The 17,589-nt window shown below is 41.2% G+C and overlaps 2 long non-coding RNA genes across 2 annotated transcripts; both read right to left on the bottom strand.

Annotated features, from left to right (window-relative positions):
- Positions 1-7,798: 7,798 nt before the first annotated feature.
- On the bottom strand, positions 7,799-8,543 carry LOC120437671. Its single transcript, XR_005611334.1, has 3 exons — positions 8,401-8,543; positions 8,200-8,290; positions 7,799-7,816 (listed from the first exon to the last, which is right to left on the bottom strand). It is a non-coding gene; the product is annotated as an uncharacterized LOC120437671 (long non-coding RNA).
- Positions 8,544-8,747: 204 nt separating this feature from the next.
- On the bottom strand, positions 8,748-11,120 carry LOC120437672. Its single transcript, XR_005611335.1, has 3 exons — positions 9,453-11,120; positions 9,249-9,339; positions 8,748-8,870 (listed from the first exon to the last, which is right to left on the bottom strand). It is a non-coding gene; the product is annotated as an uncharacterized LOC120437672 (long non-coding RNA).
- Positions 11,121-17,589: the final 6,469 nt, after the last annotated feature.

Genomic DNA, 17,589 nt, shown 5'->3' on the forward strand with positions numbered 1-17,589 from the left:
GTCAGCGACTACCAAACAACTCAGTTATTTTTTCCACATCGACCAGCATCTGGACAATCCACCGCCTTTCACTGTTTGTACCGTTACTAAAAAAAACCCCTCATCGGCTCATAAAAACGAAAAATAAGTCCAGCTATGACCCTGAGTCAAAAAGACAGCCAGCTCGGGTTAGCTAGCTACCTGTCTAGCTCTTTGCAGGCACCGAAAACATCAGAGCTAATATGGGATGTCTTGGTAACACGAGCAGATATTTGAAGTTTACATCTGGCCAATCCACCACCTTTCACTGTTTATACCATTACTAAAATGAATAAATAAATAAATCATCGGTCCATATGAAGGAAAAATAAGTCCAGCTGTGACCACGAGACACTGCGAAGGACCGGGGGTGAAACCATAGTAAGCCGCCCTCACTGTCATCCAGGCCGGCTGTAGCTTGTTAGCAAAGCCGCGCTAGCTAGCTAGCCAGCTAGCCTCAGGCAGAAACGACATCGTCAGAACAGTGTCGCTAATATGGGATGTTTTGACAAAACGAGCAGATATTTGAAGTTTACACAACTACATTCTCGCCTGAAAATATCTTAAAAGTTTATTTTGTGACCTAGAAACAGTATTAAGAGGAAAATAAAAACTAAGTGATGGCCGCCATTGTTTGACTCGGCAGAGGCCTGCTATGAATTGTGGGATATTGAGTTTTCCACCAAGCATTACCGTAACTTTTGAATGATTTGCGCAACCTTAAAAACCTTAAAAATTCCAATGGCTCCTGAAAGCAGATATAAACTCGGTTTATATCTGACCCAAATAGAGTGCAGGTCATAACTTCTTACCTGAAATTCAGTTCACCTCACGCTCCGACCGGCAGCCGCCTGCTTCTCCTGCCTTCGGTTTCCCTGATCCACGATCTACCACCGGTCGATCGGGCGGCATCTCGCCGCCTCGTTCCCCGCATGTTCTTTCTGACACACACCGGTGGATAGCTGCCCTCGGTTGTAGCTCCGCGTCAGCGACTCACCAAACAACTCAGTTATTTTTTCCACATCGACCAGCATCTGGACAATCCACCGCCTTTCACTGTTTGTACCGTTACTAAAAAAACCCCTCATCGGCTCATAAAAACGAAAAATAAGTCCAGCTATGACCCTGAGTCAAAAGACAGCCAGCTCGGGTTAGCTAGCTACCTGTCTAGCTCTTTGCAGGCACCGAAAACATCAGAGCTAATATGGGATGTCTTGGTAACACGAGCAGATATTTGAAGTTTACATCTGGCCAATCCACCACCTTTCACTGTTTATACCATTACTAAAATGAATAAATAAATAAATCATCGGTCCATATGAAGGAAAAATAAGTCCAGCTGTGACCACGAGACACTGCGAAGGACCGGGGTGAAACCATAGTAAGCCGCCCTCACTGTCATCCAGGCCGGCTGTAGCTTGTTAGCAAAGCCGCTAGCTAGCTAGCCAGCTAGCCTCAGGCAGAAACGACATCGTCAGAACAGTGTCGCTAATATGGGATGTTTTGACAAACGAGCAGATATTTGAAGTTTACACAACTACATTCTCGCCTGAAAATATCTTAAAAGTTTATTTTGTGACCTAGAAACAGTATTAAGAGGAAAATAAAAACTAAGTGATGGCCGCCATTGTTTGACTCGGCAGAGGCCTGCTATGAATTGTGGGATATTGAGTTTTCCACCAAGCATTACCGTAACTTTTGAATGATTTGCGCAACCTTAAAAATTCCAATGGCTCCTGAAAGCAGCGACGCTGTGCGCACTGTTGAAATTGTCATCATTACGGTAATCCAAATAAGGGTAGACAGGCTGTACCACTCCCGGCATACCACTAGAGAGAGCCAACACACCACAAATGAAGTTTGAAATTTGTTTCAATGGGACCAAAAGATGGAGCCAACACACCACAAATGAAGTCTGTTTATTTGGCGCCAAAAGATGAATTGGCCTAAATTTGCACTAAAATATTAATATTTAAAAACTATAAAAGTCATGAACACCAAAAGTCATGACATAATAGTCCAGCTCCAGCCGCACAAAATGATCTAACATATGTAACCCTAAAGTCAAAACTGTTCGGCAGAGGAGCGCGGGAAAATTTTCACTAAAATATTAATATTTAAAAACTATAAAATTCATAAAGACCAAAAGTCATAGCACACCATTCCAGATCCAGCCGCACAAAATGAGGTAACATATATGAAGCTTGTCTCAAAACTGCGGGCGAGATTCGCTGCAAAATTTCAGGCGGAAACTGGAGAATAATAATAATAATAACTAGAAAGCGAAAATTTCAGAAGAAATTTTATGTGTGCCTATGCCGCTGCTAATCACTGTAGTTGCCATTCATATGGCTACAGACAGCAAAACTCAGAAGAGCAGCCATTCTCCACCATGAACTATGGTAAAACAAACACCGCTCACGCTTCACAGATGACAGCTTACAGTTTTGTGTAAAGATGAAGTTACTTCGTACAGCGCCGATTTGCAGACGCTGTGCACACAGGTTCATGAGCAGAAGTCCCATTGTACCACGGCAGACCCGACAATGTTTGCATGAACACGCTTTGAAGCATTACATTATAGACCACTTTTCACACATGCATTCACTTTTTTTTTGTTATTTCTACACAGTGTTCTGAATTATGAACAATGGTCTACAGCCAATCTTGTGTATTATTATACAAACTTTGGTTGTGAGATTCAGATAACTATTTAATAAAAGCTAAATATTTTATATGAGAGTAAGAAAGAAAAGTATATCTTTATGTCCACCTTTCTCTGTTAATGCCCTACCTGGCCCCTGGCAAAAGCTTTGCTAGATCCGCCCCTGCACAGTTACCAGCTGTCAGCTACACAAAAAAAGGAGCTTGGTGTTTACAGGAGTGCAGAATTATTAGGCAAATGAGTATTTTGTCCACATCATCCTCTTCATGCATGTTGTCTTACTCCAAGCTGTATAGGCTCGAAAGCCTACTACCATTAAGCATATTAGGTGATGTGCATCTCTGTAATGAGAAGGGGTGTGGTCTAATGACATCAACACCCTATATCAGGTGTGCATAATTATTAGGCAACCTCCTTTCCTTTGGCAAAATGGGTCAAAAGAAGGACTTGACAGGCTCAGAAAAGTCAAAAATAGTGAGATATCTTGCAGAGGGATGCAGCAGTCTTAAAATTGCAAAGCTTCTGAAGCGTGACCATCGAACAATCAAGCGTTTCATTCAAAAAATAGTCAACAGGGTCGCAAGAAGCGTGTGGGAAAACCAAGGCGCAAAATAACTGCCCATGAACTGAGAAAAGTCAAGCGTGCAGCTGCCAAGATGCCACTTGCCACCAGTTTGGCCATATTTCAGAGCTGCAACATCACTGGAGTGCCCAAAAGCACAAGGTGTGCAATACTCAGAGACACGGCCAAGGTAAGAAAGGCTGAAAGATGACCACCACTGAACAAGACACACAAGCTGAAACGTCAAGACTGGGCCAAGAAATATCTCAAGACTGATTTTTCTAAGGTTTTATGGACTGATGAAATGAGAGTGAGTCTTGATGGGCCAGATGGATGGGCCCGTGGCTGGATTGGTAAAGGGCAGAGAGCTCCAGTCCGACTCAGACGCCAGCAAGGTGGAGGTGGAGTACTGGTTTGGGCTGGTATCATCAAAGATGAGCTTGTGGGGCCTTTTCGGGTTGAGGATGGAGTCAAGCTCAACTCCCAGTCCTACTGCCAGTTTCTGGAAGACACCTTCTTCAAGCAGTGGTACAGGAAGAAGTCTGCATCCTTCAAGAAAAACATGATTTTCATGCAGGACAATGCTCCATCACACGCGTCCAAGTACTCCACAGCGTGGCTGGCAAGAAAGGGTATAAAAGAAGAAAAACTAATGACATGGCCTCCTTGTTCACCTGATCTGAACCCCATTGAGAACCTGTGGTCCATCATCAAATGTGAGATTTACAAGGAGGGAAAACAGTACACCTCTCTGAACAGTGTCTGGGAGGCTGTGGTTGCTGCTGCATGCAATGTTGATGGTGAACAGATCAAAACACTGACAGAATCCATGGATGGCAGGCTTTTGAGCGTCCTTGCAAAGAAAGGTGGTTATATTGGTCGCCGATTTGTTTTTGTTTTGTTTTGAATGTCAGAAATGTATATTTGTGAATGTGGAGATGTTATATTGGTTTCACTGGTAAAAATAAATAATTGAAATGGGTATATATTTGTTTTTGTTAAGTTGCCTAATAATTATGCACAGGAAGTGTCACCTGCACACACAGATATCCCCTAAAATAGCTAAAACTATAAACTACTTCCAAAAACATTCAGCTTTGATATTAATGAGTTTTTGGGTTCATTGAGAACATGGTTGTTGTTCAATAATAAAATTATTCCTCAAAAATACAACTTGCCTAATAATTCTGCACTCCCTGTATGAGAGTAAGAAAGAAAAGTATATCTTTGTGTCCACCTTTCTCTGTTAATGCCCCTACCTGGCCCCCTGGCAAAAGCTTTGCTAGATCCGCCCCTGCACAGTTACCAGCTGTCAGCTACACAAAAAAAATGAGCTTGGTGTTTGTCTCTCAGAAACAGTTCATAACTTCCCTTCAACTCATTCATGTCACCTAAGGGTAAACCTGTTTCTCCATCACCTGTTCAGCTCTGATGATTCAGTAAGGATATCTGGTTTGGAACAGCCGTTTTTACAGCTGTGGCTGCAGCAAACATCAGCTGATACTAGAAATTAAAAGCAAATGAATTCTAACAACAGCTGATCAAGCTTAAACGTGCTGCTGTTGTTTAGCGCGATAAACAAACAAGAGCGAAAAAGCCGATCATTGATCAGTTTCATGACTGAAGTTTCAACAGGCGAGAGAATGACAGGGAGGCTTCGTAACGACAGAATAAATCGTAATATTTTCTCTGAATGTGGCACGATTCCGTTTGTACGGCAACTCTACTGAACTAACCATTATGAATAAAATAAAGTCCAACGTCAGTAACTTAGCGCAAGCACACAGCTGTATATAAACTCCCGTCGTGCTAGCTAGCACGCAGTACGATTGTAAAAAGTCAGCACAACAAAATAAACTACACCTAAACTCTGTTTATATCTGACCCAAATAGAGTGCAGGTCATAACTTCCTACCTGAAATTCAGTTCACCTCACGCTCCTGCCTTCGCTTTCCCTGATCCATGATTCTAACAACAGCTGATCAAGCTTAAACGTGCTGCTGTTGTTTAGCGCGATAAACAAACAAGAGAGAAAAGCCGATCATTGATCAGTTTCATGACTGAAGTTTCAACAGGCGAGAGAATGACAGGGGAGGCTTCGTAACGACAGAATAAATCGTAATATTTTCTCTGAATGTGGCACGATTCCGTTTGTACGGCAACTCTACGAACTAACCATTATGAATAAAATAAAGTCCAACGTCAGTAACTTAGCGCACACAGCTGTATATAAACTCCCCTCGTGCTAGCTAGCACGCAGTACGATTGTAAAAAGTCAGCACAACGAAAATAAACTACACCTAAACTCTGTTTATATCTGACCCAAATAGAGTGCAGTTCATAACTTCTTACCTGAAATTCAGTTCACCTCACGCTCCTGCCTTCGCTTTCCCTGATCCATGATTGACCACCGCGTTAGCAATCGCCTGCCCGGCCCTCATATGTCTCGTTGGCGGCATGTCCTTTCTGTCACACACCGGTGGGTAGCTGCCCTCTGTTGTAGCTCCACCACCAAACAACTCAGTTATTTTTTCCACATCCAGCTGTAACTCCGATTCTATGCGAGCATTTGCGAGAGACCAGGAGGTGAAACGACAGAGAGAGTCCCTCGCTATCCATTTGCAGCCAAGCGCGGCAGCTAGCTAGGTAGCCAGCTAGGTAGCCGGCTAGCTGTCAGGCAGGACCGACGTAGTCAGAGCACTGTCGCTAAATATGGGATGTCTTGATAAAACAAGCAGATATTTGAAGTTTACACACCTACATTCTCGCCTGAAAATATCTTAAAAGCTTATTTTGTGACCTAGAAACACGAATAAAAGACATATAAAACGAAGTGGTGGCCGCCATTGTTCACTCTGTAGAGGCGTGCTATGAATTGTGGGATATTGAGTTTTCCACCAAGCATTACCGTAACTTTTGAATGATTGGCGCAACCTTAAAAATTCCAAGGGCTCCTGAAAGCAGCGACGCTGTGCCCACCGTTGAAATTGTCATCATTACGGTAATCCAAATAAGGGTACACAGGCTGTACCACTCCCGGCATACCACTAGAGAGAGCCAAGACACCACAAATGAAGTCTGTTTATTTGGCGCCAAAAGATGAATTGGCCTAAATTTGCACTAAAATATTAATATTTAAAAACTATAAAAGTTATAAACACCAAAAGTCATAACATAATAGTCCAGCTCCAGCCGCACAAAATGATCTAACATATGTAACCCTAATGTCAAAACTGTTTGGCAGAGGAGCGCTGGAAAATTTTCACTAAAATATTAATATTTAAAAACTATAAAATTCATAAACACCAAAAGTCATAGCACACCATTCCAGATCCGGCCGCACAAAATGAGGTAACATATATGAAGCTTGTCTCAAAACTGCGAGGCGAGATTCGCTGCAAAATTTCAGGCGGAAACTGAGAATAATAATAATAATAATAATAATAAATCCGACGAATAGTAATATATGTGTGCCTCTTGTCATAGGCACACATAACTAGAAAGTTTAAAATTTCAGAAGAAATTTTATGTGTGCCTATGCTACTGCCAATGAGTGTAGTTTGCCTTTAATGTGGTTCAATTAGTGCGGTTGCCATTTATAACACCAGAGGGAGCAAGATGCAACATGAGCATAGTTTGCTTTTATACCACAAGGAGGAGGAAATGGAATACAGCTGATTTTCAACTTAAAGCAAAGTAAGCTGTATTGTGATCTCTGTTATATGCGGCATACAGAGATGAGAGAAAGATGCTCCAGTTACATGATTACAAAATAAGTTAATAGATATAAAAGAAAATAAATTATGCTTCAGTGTCAGGTGTTCAAGAGAAGTTACAATTTAGATTTTACAGTTTTGAGTCGTTTAAAGTGGTAGAAAAAAGATGTCCATTAAGCGGTATTCAATTTGTATTTCAAAGGTATTTTAATGTCAAAGGGAAAATACCACATGCAAATTATGAAATTTCCGTTGTGGGACTAATAAATGTATCATGTTATTCAAACAATATTTTGTACAGATACCATTTACAATAATGTATGACATTTAAACATGATATTTAGATTGTGGTAAATAGCAAAGCAATATAAAATAAAAAGGAAAAGGAAAAGGAAACCATTCAAGTAACTTTATATTATGAACTGAAGAGTAAGGCAAAAGTATAAATGAAAAGCATACAAGCATTAATGTATATAGATAAACCCAACAATCATATGACCCCTATGAGCAAGCACTTTGGCGACAGTGGGAAGGAAAAAACCCTTTGACAGGAAGAAACCTCCGGCAGAACCAGGCTCAGGAGGGGCGGCCATCTGCGCGACCGGTTGGGGTGAGATGTAAACAAATCCAAAACTGTCCACAGAGCTACGGGGGCACACTGGGATCGCAACAGCAGCCATAGAGGGAAACAGATTAGGATGTTCTTCCCAGTACTGAAGTGGGTCGGCTTTTCTTATGTGTGCGTTTTCTCTGAGAGGTAGGTCTCCACTTTAGTTTCTGTTGATGAGGCACTCACGGATACTTCTGGATAAGGGTCATTTGGAAGCAAGTGGTTGGCTGACTTTGCGAAAACAGCTAGAAACAGATAAAAGGAAAACACAATTTAAAACAATAAAACAAGAGACATCACAAAGCGCAGCTCTTCAGTTAGCAAACTGGCAAGTAATGAAGTTCTAAAAATAATTGGGAAAACAAATCTAACTTTAGAACTAAATGACCCAAAACTAAATTAAAATGAAGTAAAAAAAAAGAAAGAAATTGGCTTAATACTGGTGTCTTCTGATGATGAGGTAAGTCGCCATGCGAGGTAAAACCACACGTGGCTGTAATTTGGTGGCCTGTATACAGTTCCAATCCAAGCATGTAGTTGGTTTAAATGGGTTTAATACTGGTGTCTTTTGATCACTTGACTGTATATAAACCTGTTGAACAAAAGGTGCATTTTAATTTCACTATACCTGCCCATCCTTGTAGCCGGTCTCTACTAGCGTGGCACAGTTTCAAGATCAGTGTAGGGCTTCTCCACTGCCTTCACTGGACAGAACACATCTGAGGAGTTATGAATGAATGGAGGACTTAATGAATGGATGAGATTATAGTTTGTTCAAAGAATATCAATAAATGTTACAATGTAAAGTAAACAAAAAAAATACAATTACCTGTTATGGCAGGGATCCCATCAGGTGCAGTTGCAGTCTCTCTGATCACATTTCTGGTCAGCTCTTCAATGGATGAGAGCATCAGCAGTCTTATCTATCAGTTCCCACTGGTGAGCTGTCCTTGTTGGTGGTAGAGTGTGTTCAGAAAACTCCCTTTAACAGGAAGAAACCTCCGGCAGAACCAGGCTTAGAGAGGTGCAGCCATCTGCCGTGAGCGGTTGGGTGAGATGTAAACAAATCCAAAACTGTCCACAGAGCTACAGGGGCACACTGGGATCGCAACAGCAGCCATAGAGGGAAACAGATTAGGATGTTCTTCCCAGTACTGAAGTGGGTCGGCTTTTTTCTTATGTGTGCGTTTTTCTCTGAGAGGTAGGTCTCCACTTTAGTTTCTGTTGATGAGGCACTCACGGATACTTCTGGATAAGGGTCATTTGGAAGCAAGTGGTTGGCTGACTTTATGAAAACAGCTAGAAACAGATAAAAGGAAAACACAATTTAAAACAATAAAACAAGAGACATCACAAAGCGCAGCTCTTCAGTTAGCGAAATGGCAAGTAATGAAGTTCTAAAAATAATTGGAAAAACAAATCTAACTTTAGAACTAAATGACCCAAAACTAAATTAAAAGGTAGTAAAAAAAGGAAATTTGCTTAATACTGGTGTCTTTGGATGGGGTAAGTTGCTATGTGAGGTAAAACCACACGTGGCTGTAATTTGGTGGCCTGTATACAGTTCCAATCCAAGCATGTAGTTGGTTTAAATGGGTTTAATACTGGTGTCTTTTGATCACTTGACTGTATATATAAACCTGTTGAACCAAAAGGTGCATTTTAATTTCACTATACCTGCCCATCCTTGTAGCCGGTCTCTACTAGCGTGGCACAGTTTCAAGATCAGTGTAGGGCTTCTCCACTGCCTTCACTGGACAGAACACATCTGAGGAGTTATGAATGAATGGATGACTTAATTAATGGATGAGATTATAGTTTGTTTCAAACAATATCAATATCAAATGTTACAATATAAAGTAAGAAACAAAATACAATTACCTGTTATGGCAGGGATCCCATCAGGTGCAGTTGCAGTCTCTCTGTTCACGTTTCTGGTCAGCTCTTCAATGGATGAGAGCAGTCTTATCTATCAGCTCCCACTGGTGAGCTGTCCTTGTTGGTGGTAGAGTGTGCTCAGTTGCAAAGACACTAAGATCACTTGGCAAGTCCATATCCCTCACAACCTTGCAGTCATTTTGTGTTAGTGAATTACACAATAAATGGGGTTGTGATAACTGTGATATGTATTCAGAACACCTGATTGGAGGCAGGCGTATGGCTGTGATATGTAAAGGTGATCAATCAATGTGTGTTTTTCGGTAGTTGCAGCAGTAATAAGTTGTGCATATCCTCTTGACTGAAACAGTTCTTGGATGGGTTTTTTTTCCTCTGCTCATAAGGTCCTCATTGAAGTCTCCACAAACAATAATTGGTTGGCAATTCATCATTTCCAATGAGTCCAAAAGACATTGCATTTGTGGTAAAAACCTCACGTGGCTGTAATTTGGTGGCCTGTATACAGTTGCTATCAAAGCTGTGACTGGCGATTCAACCTTGATAACAACAAATTCAAGGTCAGTCACATTTTGCAGGTATTTTCGAGACTCTGCTGTAAGAACTGTTTTGTAGTACATTGCAACTCCACCGCCATTTACCTTTGCCATGTCTGTATGGTTTGTGTAAGAGACGTGTCTGTTGCGTGTGGCCATGTTGTACTGTTCGAGCTGGAAGCGGGAGAAACTGATGATCCAGACAAGTGAGTTTCTGTTATGCATAAAACATCAGCAAGGCTGAGTTCATGGTGGCATCTCATGTCCTCCATGTGAGTTGGGAGACCTTGTGCATTGTGATGGATAATTGTCAACGTGGGGACTGTGGGAACAACTGATTTTAAGAATTGCAACAATGGTCTTGCATTCTCAAATGATGCATGTCTCATATTTTTGAGTGCATCTGTGATGGCAGGATCAGCATAGATTTTCCTTTCATCAAAGTCTGTGATGTAGAGTCCTTTAAGTGAGGTTGTGCGGCTGAGTGCAACATAGGCCATTCCAGGTTCAAAAACACGCTTCAAACATACTACTGCTGACTCCATTGTCATGCCTTGTACTTTGTGAGCTGTACATGCAAAGGCCAACTTCATTGGAAATTGCCTGCGAAGAACTCCTTTTTACTTGTAGATTCTTCACATTTCTCAATATATACCAGGTTGTCTGAGGATCCTTGTATTTTTCTGCGAAATTTTTGCCCAGAATTTTGATTGTCCAGCGTAAGTCCAATGAGATTCACAGTTTTGGTCCATCCTGTGTGGTTGTCACAATGTTCGTGATTGTTCCAAATGTCCCATTAACAAGCCCATCTTCAACATCCAAATTTCTAATAATCATAACACGCACTCCAGGTGCAGCTTGTATGTTATCAGGTAAATCTCTTTTGTTGCCTTTCATCATATCTGCCAGCAGGACCATCTCACCCGTTCGTGGGTCTTTTCTGTAGTCTTCGGCCTGAATATTTATGATATCAGAATGAAGAGCAGTTACAGTTGCTGAATTGTGTTTGTCCACCTCTTTGTTTGTAGCATAAATGTGTAATACATTAGATGGACAGTCTTTTATGTCATGGATAGCCTGTGTGAGCAAGGCTTTATCATTGGCTTCAAGAGAATCTGTTTTTGCTTTACTCTTATCCTGTTCAGAACTTCAGCAAAGAATGATCATCTTTCTGTCGCATGATTTCTGTCAGGTTGACCATGTGGAAATAGTCTTTCCAGAGATCAAGGACATTGTCCTCGTACACACAGAGTGGTTTGGCTTTTTCAAGGGTGGCAGCTGGTAAAAGTCTCCTACTGCAAGGATAGACATCCCACCAAAAGGCTTCTTGTTTCCTTTGATCTGCTGAAGTCTCCAGTGGATGTAGGCAAAAGGTCTTTAGAAACCATAGATATCTCATCAATGACCAGAATCTCTGCATTTGAAAGTGAAGCTCTCACTTCATCCAGTGCATTCCCAGTCCCTGATACGGCGGTTTTAAAGATTTTGGCAGCTTTAGCAGAGAGTGCAGTGTTTTCCCAGATATGTTAAAAGCTGCAGTGCCAGTAAATGCAGCCAGCAGGACTGCAGGGTAGGACATGTCTGCTTGGTCACGGAATCTGGGGAGTTGGTGCAAAATCTTTGTTGCCTCCTCATATATGCACTTGATAACATGTGATTTTCCACAGCCAGCTCCTCCAGAGACAAAATAAAAGAACTGCTCAGGACAGTGACCCCACACAAGTTTGAAACACCACTCACGCACTGCGTAGAATATGGATGCTTGGGTTTCATTCAGACTTTGGTACATTTTTCTGACAAAGTCTGGGCTCAGCTTTGGTGCTATGATTGCTGGCATGGCTCCACTGCTGCTACCACTGACTTGGTAGTCTGGAACAATGTCCATTTCATTTTCGTCAGTGTCATGTCTGGATTGTCGTTGGGCCACACACTCTAAACGATCTACTTCAACCTCAGGTGCAAAGGTGTTCCATGCATTGATAAGTGGGCCTTGTTGTTCAATCTGTTCCAATGCCCTTTCCATTGTTTTGCCATGGCTTTCATAACGCTTTTTGTTAAAGGTAACAATTGGCCGTACTGCAAAACCATGTTTTAAATCCACTTTTGTAGAACTGTTCGGATGTGGGGTGTTCTGTGTTTTAAGGTCATCATTTGATCGATGTGGAAAATAAAGTTTTAGTAGTCTGCTATAAAACTTCTCTGGTTGTTTCTTTTCTGAGAAGCGAGGATATCTGATTATTGCAGGTTTCCCTCTTGTTCTCTTTTGAATATAACCCATGTTATTCAAAAGAGGGATGGCATTTTTTGACTCTGTTTGACGGCTGTAGAGAATCCTGTACTCTGAAGCAAATTCAGCCAAACACATTCTTTCAAACTCAGGCATTCTGAGTCTGTTTGCATATTTTTCTGGCAATCCAGACATCCACACATTTTCATCATCTGGTGCCATGCTCTGCAACCTGCTCATCGGGAGACTCATTTTCAGGGCATCATCATCAGTCTGTATGAACACCACACTGCGTGAACACTTTTTTAGTGGCAGGCTGCATGTCCTTGCCACGGATTCTTGGGCACTGACTTCTCTGTGTTTAGCATATGCCTGCATTATCTGTTTCATTTCATCTCTTTCATTGACATTGGACTTTTTGACCTCCTGGATGACTCCATTAAGAAATTGTGTCATCTCAAATTCGGGTTTAGAGACATAAGACATCATGTACATCAGGCAGCTGTAGTCATCAATGACATATTGGATGTCCATGTTGGCATTCCAGGCTCTCAGCAGATCTGCATTGTATGCATTCACCCAGCAGTCATTAGGTTCACGCTTTAAGAGGATGACATGGCCATTGCTTAAATTGAAGACACAATCCAAGTATTGTTCATAAGTTAATCTGCATTTGTGAAGCAGCTCAGACAAGTCCTCAAACGAGGAATTTGGGTCACAGAGCAAATCTCTCAATGGCTGGAGTTTTTCTTTGGCCTCTTTCTGTTTTTTTGCGAGCGCCATTCGTCTGTTTTTTTGCTTTTGTTTTTCATTTGTGCCTTTCTCCTTACTTGTGCTATGCTGCTTATCATTGTGATCATCGTCATCATCTGGGCTTGGGAAAGTGATCATTGTTTGGTCTACCGGTAGTTTGGGGAACCCAAACCTACATGACACATTACCTTTTTGCAGGATCTGGAGTGATTTCTGCTGTGGACTTGAACCTCAGACACAATTTTGTGAAGTTCAGGATCGGCATTTTGGTCAGGCATCTTACATGTTATGTACTTGTCAATAAATTTGTACACGTGGTCTTCAAGGTCGCTTCCAAATTTAGGTGCATCTTTGACCCAAACCAGTAAATGGATATGAGGGCTACCTCTGGCCTGAAACTCCACTCGATAAAAGTAATCTTCTACTTCACCGATGGGCTGTGCTGGGGACAGGATCAGTGTTGTCATTAGTGCATCGACTCTTTTTCAAACAATCGCATCACAGTCACAGGGTTGCTTCGGAGAATTTCACACTTTGTGTTCCAGTCAAGTTGTGAAAAATCCACTTGTTCACCTTGTTGAGTTTTTATGACCTCAACAACCTCAGGCCATCTCATTTCAGCAGCTGAAAATGTCAGGAAAAAGTCGGCTTTCCTAACTGTCTGACCATAGCATGCAGATCTTTCAGTGCCTTCTCCCAATAGGCTGGAGTACCTCTCAGAGGTTTCATGAAGCGTGTTGCATCTTTGTTATTTATCAGTCTCTCCACTTCGTCTTTATTTTGAAGCATTCTGTTACAAATTCTCGTCCATCCTTGGTGATTGCCTTACCTTTGCGCAATTGGATGGACATGCTGTTTTGTAGCCATGTGTGTTTCTGTTACAAACTGTGCAAAGAATAGGTAGCTTTGGTCAGTTGCAAACCGTGTATCTGCAGAGAACAGCCGTGTATTAAAATACATGCTTGGGGACAGTTTGACTTGTCTGGCTTCATCTAATGTGTTCTGTCCAGTTGGGAACTGCACAGGAAAGGCCATGGCTTCAAGTTTAGGAACAGAGAAGAAGCCAACAGGTCTATTTCCTTGGGCGGGTGCAATGCTAAATATTCCTTCACCATATGATAAAATGTCCTGTGCTATATCTGGTGGTTGCATACAGGTGTCTAGAACAAGACCAGGCCGAAGTTCTTCCTTTTCTTTCTCCGTATCTTGTAAGGGCTCTCCATTTGACTGTTCAGGCTCCAATAGTTCGTTTACATCATGACATGGCTCAAGTATTCCAGCTGTTGTATCCTCAGTGGTTCTTCTTTCTGGTACAATTTGGTTGTCGAAGTTTCTGGGCAGTGCATCTTGAATATCTGCATCAGCAGTGTCATGTTCCGTCTCGATTATCTGATTATTTGTGGGATCAGCAAAAGTAGCGTCATCATCAATAGATACATCTTTGTATTCTGAATGCATCTCTTTTAGCTTTGATAATCCTGCTAACACATTCTTCATGTTCACAGTGTAGAAGTGTTGGTATCCTTTGAATCTGATGTGTCTTTTCAGTTGTACCTGCAGGAGCTGGGCTTCATTGCTAGGTCTGGGAAGACAGTTTACTGTGGTTTCCACATCCGACGGTACACAAACAACAGCCCCATGTACGGCTCTTTGCTGTCCTTTTGGTAATGCAATGATTTTGGCAAACGGGAGAATTTTAGCAATCAGTTGTCGTTCTAGTACATTTAATTGACTCAGTTCAATTGGAATGGGTGCTAGTGCTAAATTGTTTGCCACTGCGATGGAAGGATCTTTCCTCGTTGTAGGTGGCTGTCACAGTTGTAGCAAATCCACTCCTCCATTCTGTGTTTTGGGAAAGTACAATTAGCTGAGCATTCCCCATCACAAACATGGACAAATTTTCCTGTCAAGCAAGTGTCAACAATGTGACTATTTTTAACATACTTTGATCTTTTGCAGTGTTTAACTTGATTAGGAAACAGAGTTCTGTGGCACACTGTACAGACATGGGTGGGTCCTAACTTAATTGTTTCACGGAAAGCTAATGTGGCTGCTTGCATCACACTATTCACTACAAGCTGGGGCTGTGCTTCAGACTGTGGACCCTGCTGGAATTGTGTTACTAGTCGTCTGTATTTCTTCTTTATTCTCTGCGCACACAACTTTTTATAAATGGCGAAAGATGCAGTGGTAGCCATTTTGTGTCTCTGGTACTCTGCACAGCGCTGTATATGGTGCAGTCTGAATTGTGAGTCATTATGATACCTGGCATGAATTGATTTTTTTTGTTTGTGCCTGTAGTTTGGATCCGATGCATATTTTGTTCTTATGTATTTTTCTGTCTGCTTTGAAAGTCAGCATCCGTGTTGTACCTTTGGACCAGATATTGCTTCTGTCTGCTTTGAAAGTCAGCATCCGTGTTGTACCTTTGGACCAGATATTGCTTCTGTCTGCTTTGAAAGTCAGCATCCGTGTTGTACCTTCGAACAGATATTGCTTCTGTCTGCTTTGAAAGTCAGCATCCGTGTTGTATCTTGAACACATATTGTTTCTGTCTGGTCTGAAAGCTGGCATCTGTGGTATATCTTCTGATAATGTAGTCTCTCTTTTTTGTTGAAAATGAGGATCATTTTGGTATCTCTTCACTTTGTGGGCTTTTATCTTCTCTTGAATATGAGGATTTGCATAATAACCTTTGGCTGACAACAGTTTTTGTTTACGGCGATGACAGTTTTGAGCATATTGAGTTTTCACAGCCTGTAATTTTTTCATTCGAAATTCAGGAAAGCAGGCATATCGTTGCTTTTTCGTGTCTTTTTTGTTTATCTTCTTTGCCAAGTCTTCAGATGAAGATTTTTCTTTAGCTTTTAGATGCTGCTTGTGACTTTGAGCTTGACGAATAGCTTTCCCACGCCGTCGTTTATTTAATCTGCATACATTTCTTGCTTTTTGGGGGGGTTTATCTAGGACTTTATCTCTTTCATTATTGAGTTCGAGATTTTCTTGTTGTTCTGTTTGGATGTTGCTTGTTGGATCAACAGATGTTTCAAGTTGATGTTCACAAATTTGATTTGAAGCCATTTTGTCTTGTTGTGGGTTTAAAGCACTTTCTAACATTGTCATGTAGGTTTGGGCTGATTCTGGTTGAGGCACTTGCACAGTGGGATTTGTGATTTGTGGTTCATCATTTTGTGGTGATGTAGCTGTTGCTCCTGGTGTTGCTTGAGTTGACTGTGCAGGCTGTTCGTTGTGAGTGCTGACTCTTTTGAAAGAAACAGGCACAAACTCATATCTTGCATACCTGCCTTGATTTTGGAAAAGGTTATGCAGGTGGGTGATCAGGTCATTCACATGAGTGAAAGTGAGCATGACTGCTGTTCCATTTGGCTGGGGTAAACCTGCTGCACTTCTTGAATGTGAATCAAATAATCCATACCTCCCAGATTTGTCACGGAAAACTGCAATGCACTGAGGCGAAACCATGAGCAAAGCATAGTTCACATCTGTTGACAGACATACAAGGCGAACTAGCAAGAGGCAACCACCATCCTTTTCTTTGATAAGTTTTGTCCTCTGCTTTCAGGTATCCGTACCTTATGTTGTCCATTTTCACACTGTAGACATTTATGTCAGCATGAACTTCTTTGGGCAGGTCCTCCATGGTCAGATGATTTTGTGTATAACGCCTCTCCTGCTGAAGATTTGTTTTAATCCAACAGTAGAGTGCATCTCCCTGTTCAAGCACCTTATCAAGTCGGGCTGTGTTGAACTGGTGTTCCTCATTAAGGTAGGCCAGGAATGTGAGGGCATTACATGTGCACTGATGATTTCGAGAGAATTCTGTGTACCTTTCATCACTTTGACAATGAGTTGCACTGACACACCAGAAGTGCTGAACTGCGTTTCTCTGTAGCTCCTCTGTCAGTAGTTGTTCATTTGTGTTGTGGAAAGGCTGATCAAGGAATGGTAAAGGTGACACATGTTATTGTTTAGTATTTAATGATATGCATTTCACGGTTGAGTAAAACATATGTAACTCTTGGTACAATGATGTAAGACATTTTAAGTGGCAATAGTTGTATAAATTTAGATTTTCTTGTAAAGTAAAAAAATTTTTTTAACTATGGTAAAATAATGAAACAATGTTCAAGCCAAATTATATCACTCCTCAATCATATTACAGCATAATCTAAAGATACACAGCATCAGATAAGCCAGAAAGACAGTGAGAGAGAGCAGAGGTGGGAAGTAAAAATGATAAATATTTTAGATATCTGTAATTTGCTTTAGAGCTGTTTTTTTAATGACCTTTTACAAAGGTCATACCTGTACCTTCTGCTCCTCATATTTTTAAAGCAGTTAATTTCTTTCAGTATAACACATTTTAGGTTGATGCGGGCCTTCAAACATCAACTAAATTGCAGCCTAAATACAAATATATGAAAGGAAATCCTGTTTACGTATTATTCGTAAGAGGATTTCAGATGCTCTTAAATTAGATGTAATTCAATCACTGATTTCAGATTAAACCAGATGGTTCTGTACATGTGCCATAAAAACACGTTTCATAGTTGTGTTACGTTTTGTAAAGAAATGACACAAAATT

This window comes from Oreochromis aureus, linkage group 3 (assembly GCF_013358895.1).
Source record: "Oreochromis aureus strain Israel breed Guangdong linkage group 3, ZZ_aureus, whole genome shotgun sequence".
Taxonomy (NCBI): domain Eukaryota; kingdom Metazoa; phylum Chordata; class Actinopteri; order Cichliformes; family Cichlidae; genus Oreochromis; species Oreochromis aureus.